Below are 6,536 nucleotides of genomic sequence, written 5' to 3'. Positions count from 1 at the left end.
GCTTAATCCATATAATTCACCAAAAAAAAATCAAAAGTAATTTATATATATATTCATACAAAACCAATAATAATAAAGCAAAGACAACAACTCAAGATCATTATTTATTCATCTATGATAACAAAAATTTCCACATATATTATAGTAAAATATAACATTACAAACCTTCCATATAAATCACACACACAAAGATTTAATTTTTCTGCTTTAGTTTAACTAGAAGTAGAGAGTTCTTACATGCGTGCATAAATTTAGATTAAGTCATAACTTCAATCCATATATATTCACGAAAAATCAAATTTATTTTATATATATTCATACATAATAATAAGTAAAAGACAACAACTCAAGATCCTTAATTATTCATCTACGAAAAATAACAAAATTTCCACATGCACATTACGATAAATATATCATGACAAACCTTCCATATAAATCACATAAAAAGTTAATTTTCTGCTTTTGAATTTGATTAGAGTAAGGATTCTTACATGCATGCATAAATTTAGATTAAATCATAATTAATCCAGGATAATTCACCATCAAATTTATTTATATATATTCATACATAATAATAAAGTAAAGACAACAACTCAAGATCATTGGTGATTACATCTACGATAACAAAATTTCCACATATATACGAGTAAATAAATCATGACCAAAACCTTCCATATAAATCACATAAAAGTTAATTTTCTACTGAGATTTGATTAGAAGTACAGAGTTCTTACATGCATGCATAAATTTGAATTAAGTCATAATTAATCCATATAATTCACCAAATCAAAAGTTATTTATATATGTTCATACGATAATAATAAAGCAAAGACAACAACTCAAGATCATTAATTATTCATCTAAGAAAAAATAACAAAATTTTCATATATATTACAGTAAATATAACATGAAGAAAAAACCAAACCTTCCATAAATCACATAAAAGTTAATTTTTCTACTTTAGATTTGACTAAAGTGAAAGAGTTCTTCTGTATGCATAAATTTAGATTAAGCATAACCAATGCATATAATTAACCATCAAAGTTATTTATATATATTCATTAAAAATAATAATAATAAAGCAAAAGACAACAACTCAAGATGATTAATTATTCATCAAAGAAAAGATAACCAAAATTTCCACGTATATTAATTTTTGAGCAGAGTCATCAACTAATGCATATAATTCACCAAAAATAAAACAACGTTATGTATGTATATTCATACAAAATAATAATAATAAAGCAAAAGACAACAACTCAAGATCATTAATTATTTATCTAAGAAAAAATAACAAAATTTTTCATATATATATACGATGAAATATAACATGACCCGAGACCTTCAAAAAGCTTTTCCCTGATAAGTTGATGTGCTCTCTGTTGTTATTCTGCATAAAACTCTTACATCATAATATTGGATAACAATTTGCTTTTATAGTTTTATTATTCTAAATTAGACTATGAATAAGAGTTCTAATCTTACTTGAAACTACTCACGAGTTCAATATGAGCAAAGTTCACATACGACTCAAGTTTGAACTCAAAGTAAATTCATAGAAAAAGTGTTGATTTATACTTCTATAAAAATCAAAATAATTCATAAAAATAATTGGCAACACTCAAAAATCATTTTAAATCAATTTCTCTCCTCAATTTTTCCAAAGTATGTATATATACGTTAAAAATACACTAAAAATTAAATCAGTTGATTAAAATTAGAGTAAACTTGAGGGTGTTTTTCCGAAAAATACACACATTATCTCAAGACAGAGCTTGAGAGAGCACGCAATGGAGGAGAAGCTCTCCCAGGTTGGTCGGAAGCTCAAGCCATCGCCAATCAAGAACTCTCCCACTTAGCGCAGCGTTGTGGAACCATTAACCTCGCCGAGGATTTCCCGACTTCCCTGCCCCTTTTTCCGGTCAAGAACGCTGCCATCTCCGCCATTGATGCGAACCTCAATCAATCCAGGCATTCTCTCACGCAGCTCTTAAATCTTCTTGTACATTTTCTTCAATTCTTTCTAGTTTCTCTTGATTTTACTGTTCTTAATGTTTTTAGCCGTGAAAGTTGGTTTTTCTTTGTCAATAGCCATCCAAAGGTTATCTTTTTGTTCCAATCCTGGTTTGTAAATGGTGACATTCTTGGTTTTTAACGTTTAGCGGTGAAATTTGGTTTTAGGAATTTGCAAGGAGTTTGTGATTTGTTGGCGACGAAGATAGAGAAAGTTATGATTTTCAGACTAACCACTTGGAGACTTGCTTTCTTTTCAGTTCTTTTTGTGACTCTATTTAAATCTTGGCCTTGTTCTTGATGCTTCTGTTCTTATTTCATGCTATTAGTAGTGAAAAATTGTTTTTAAGGCATGTTGAAAGGATTGGAGATTTGTTAGCGCATAAAGATGAAAAGAAAGTTATGGCCTTTTTATGCTTTTTACATGAGAGTTTTTCGTTTCAGTTCTTGTTGTAACTTTTGATTAAGTCTGTGATTTTATTCTTGATGTTGATGTTCTTATTTTTATGTTTTTACTGGTGAAAGTTGTTTTTTTTTTTCAGTCATGTGCAAGGAGTTTGTGATTTGTCGGGAATGAAGATGAAAGAGAGTTATGGTCTTGATACTGATCCTCTTACTGACTATGTGTTTTCCTGTGGCCAGACTGGAAGCATTTTGCGGCAACAGTGTTTGCAAGTATGTTGTTGTTCCTTTTTCATTCTTGTGTATAGTTTGTTTTTTTTAAATGTGGTATTGTGATTGATGGAAAGTGGAAACCAAAGGAAGAGAAAAACAAATGTCTTATTGCTTCTCTTTTCCTCTGTTTTTCTTCCATCTAAACACACTTTAAACGATGAAAACTCAGGACATTGGATGGCTTTGAAACAGTAATAGATCGAGGTGATGAAGTATTGTTGTTTGATCCTGCTTATGAAGCTTATGAAACAAGCATCAATCTGGCTGGAGGAGTGCCTGTGAGTTTGTTATAAAAAACTGCATAATTGGGTTTTTGATGGATTATTTGCTGAATTAAATTAAAATGTCTAGACCAAATCCTTCTTGTGTTCATACTTTGGGTCAATTAAGCTTTTTGTGCTTATTCTACGCGTCTGTTGTACCACTTTCACTAATGATCTGTAAAATTGCTTCGATTAGGTCTACGTGCCACTGGATCCACCTAACTGGAGTTTAAATATGGATAAATTCATGAGATCCTTTACTACACGAACAAAAGCTGTGGTTTTGAACAGGTGAGAGGTAATCGCTTATTATGCCAATGCTTTCATTTTTCCAAGATTATGTTCTTATAGTATTCACTCATATGATATACTCAGTTATTAGAAGAAGAAGAAGAAGCATTATTCTTTGTTTGTAAGTTGGCAGCATTGTCTTTTGATCCATAATAATGAAGAGCAGTTTGGAATCTAGTCTGCATAAGAATTATTTGTGTCATGAAACTTGATGTGGTTGTGTTGGTAACTTTTCTTTTACTGTGATGCACAAATTAAGAACATATTATCTTTGTTACTATCTATGTTTTCTCATTATTCTTCTTATCCACTGATGTGCATAATGTCAGTTTAGGTAATAGTGTATTTATGATTGAAAATACATGCATGCACTCATGTTCTATTAAAATTGTTTCAAAAATTATTCAAATAGTTACATGGCCACAACTAAGTGATTTCTTGTAATATTTCTTTTCTCATGCTTTTAGAATTTGCAAAAACACTAATTGGCATTGAAACAGTCCCCATAATCCAACTGGGAAAGTTTTCACCGAGGAAGAGTTTGAAGTCATTGCTGGAGCTTGCTGCAAAAATGAATTGTTTTGCCATTACCGATGAAGTATGAATCATCCTTTTTCATTTCTTAATACCAAGTACAAGAAGTGAATGCTCCGGTTTGCTGCAATCTTCAATATCTAAGACTTCAAAAAATATTGGAGAATTGGGAGCTGAATTAAATTTCACTGCATTTGTTGTTTTAAACACTTAATTGTAGCTGATATCTAACGTTCTAGTTCTGAAAATTTCTAAAAATCTTCTCCAATCATTTGATTCCAATTACTTCTCTATTGTCAATTTATAACTAATTTTCCATTCAAAAGTTGTTTTTTTTTTTTCTATGTAATTTTTTTGGTTGAGATTATTAATATCTTGAATTTCTCCAGGTTTATGAATATATAACATATGATGATCAAAAACACATATGCCTTGCTTCTCTTCCTGGAATGCAAGAAAGAACCATTGTGACGTCCTCACTGTCCAAAACTTTCAGTGTCACAGGTAACAATAAGAAGGCTGGTTATCTTATCTAATATTTTTCATATCGATAAGAACCACAGGAGTTTAGGAATAAGAACGACAAGAGTTTAGGATTCATTTCTTGCAAGCTGTTTAATATGATGATTCTACAAAAGTTTTGACTTCTTATCTGCTTTTTTTTTATTTGATGATTTAACTTGATGTCATTAGAGTCCTTTGACTAACAAGAACTGCTTCAAAAATGCTCGGATAGTTGGGCAATACATACTATTGTGATGTTTATGAAACTGAGACAGGCTGGAGGATCGGTTGGGCTTGTGCTACACCAAACATAGCATCTGCAATCAGAAACATTCACGTAAGGATTACAGATTCGGCTCCCTCACCTTTTCAGGAAGCTGCACTAACTGCCTTGACGAGCTCCCCATCCTACTTTACATCCTTACGAAGAGTGAGCATCTCAAATCAACTTTCTATCAATTGATACTCTTAATGGATATATACATATATATATATATATATATATATATAAAAGTAAAACCCATCATTTGGGATGCCTCTAGGTTTGAGATTGCAAATGCAGGACTGTCCACAGTAACCGTTAGATTAGTATCCAATGGTTACAATCCATTCTTGAACGTTGTTGAACAATTTAAAATAGTACCAAACAGTATTATACACTGCAATTCAGCACAGTATCTATATAAATAATAACCGTTAGATCATTATTGAGCAATGTCTATAAGTAAATAACTTTAGTAAACGGTGCATCTGCATACACATGGAGACGATTTAAACCCATATATATATTTTAATTGAGCAATGAACGGCTCAGCTTTGGTTTTACTTTTGCATGTTGTTAAAGGAATATGAGGCAAGGAGAGATCACATTGTGGCCATATTGTCCAAGCTTGGCTTTGAAATTCAGTGCAAACCTCAGGGTTCAGTATTCGTGTTTGCAGAGATTCCCAAGAACTGGTTACACTCCGACGTATGCATTTCTTCGTTATTCAAACTATAATATTTAATGCTTCTGAAAATCAAATTGGTCGTGTGTGGTGGAAAAAAAAGTTGAATACTGTTATATCTTAATTGACATGAAGCTTTGCAGGTTGATTTTGTTAGAGCCTTGATTCAAAAAGCCGGTGTGGCAGCAGTGCCCGGCTGCGGGTTCTTCCATTTGGATTCTAATGGTGAGATCTATCGAAATAGATACATTAGGTTTGCTTTCTGCAAGAGCGAAGCGACGCTGGCTGCTGCTGCTCGAAAAATGCAAGATATTGCCAATAGTGATGGATCGCTGCAGCTCGATTAAAGCAAAGTAAGATTTTACTGTTTCATTGTTATTTCCAAAGACTTGTTTTTCCGCTTAATTAATTAAGACTAAAATCTCGACAAATAAATTGCCATAGTTCAACACGCTATATATTTTTGGAAGTAACAAGATTTGATATTAAAAGTTATTGATCAAGTCGGGTATTTGATCGATGATTTTAATTTTTTATTTTCATTATCTGAAATTTTCTGCAATTTGCACTCTTGCAACTTCATTTGAATGCAATGCATTGTTTGTGTGGGAGCCTCACAACATGGATTATGAACATTATTAATGAATCAAAATGAATACCTCATTAATTAAAAAAAAATTACTTGCCACCCATCTGTTATTAAAACATCACATTATTATTTTTAATTTGATTTTGTTTGCTATCTTTAAATATAATTTAAATGATATGTTTTACTCTTCTTCTTCTTTTTTTTAAAAAAAAATAAAAGGCTATTTTTTATATAAAATATACCATCTTATATTAATACCCAACACATATACCAATCAAAACTTGTAACTCAAAATTTTTTTAAAAAAATCTCTCAATTAAATCTAAAATATCAATATAATTCACAACCCTTTACAAAATCAATTAAATCTCTCTACAAAAACCCTCCAAAATTTGAACAAAGTAAAACAAAAAAACATAACAAAAGAATGTGAGGCAAGACACAATAGAAATAAGAAAATTAAAAATAAAATAAAGAAAAAGAAGAAAAAAAAAATTATCAAGAGATGCTTAGAAGCATCTCATTGTATTGAATGAAAGAGACTTGACGTTGGAACTTCATCTCTTGATAAAACTTATTAATAAACACTTCAGCCTGGTTATCTATCCCTTCTAATTCTTCATCATTCTTATGATGATCATAAGAAATGGAATTAATAACATGATCATTATTATCATGTCCATTGAAGAAGAAGACAGCATCATCATCATCATCATCATC

General features: G+C 30.9%; 1 pseudogene; it reads left to right on the top strand.

Annotated features, from left to right (window-relative positions):
- The first annotated feature begins 1,790 nt into the window (after positions 1-1,790).
- On the top strand, positions 1,791-5,574 carry LOC120273412 (annotated as a pseudogene).
- Positions 5,575-6,536: the final 962 nt, after the last annotated feature.

Source organism: Dioscorea cayenensis, chromosome 12 (genome assembly GCF_009730915.1).
Source record: "Dioscorea cayenensis subsp. rotundata cultivar TDr96_F1 chromosome 12, TDr96_F1_v2_PseudoChromosome.rev07_lg8_w22 25.fasta, whole genome shotgun sequence".
NCBI lineage: Eukaryota > Viridiplantae > Streptophyta > Magnoliopsida > Dioscoreales > Dioscoreaceae > Dioscorea > Dioscorea cayenensis.
Note: the sequence above shows the minus strand (reverse complement) of the source record. Positions and strands in the feature narration are given on the sequence as shown.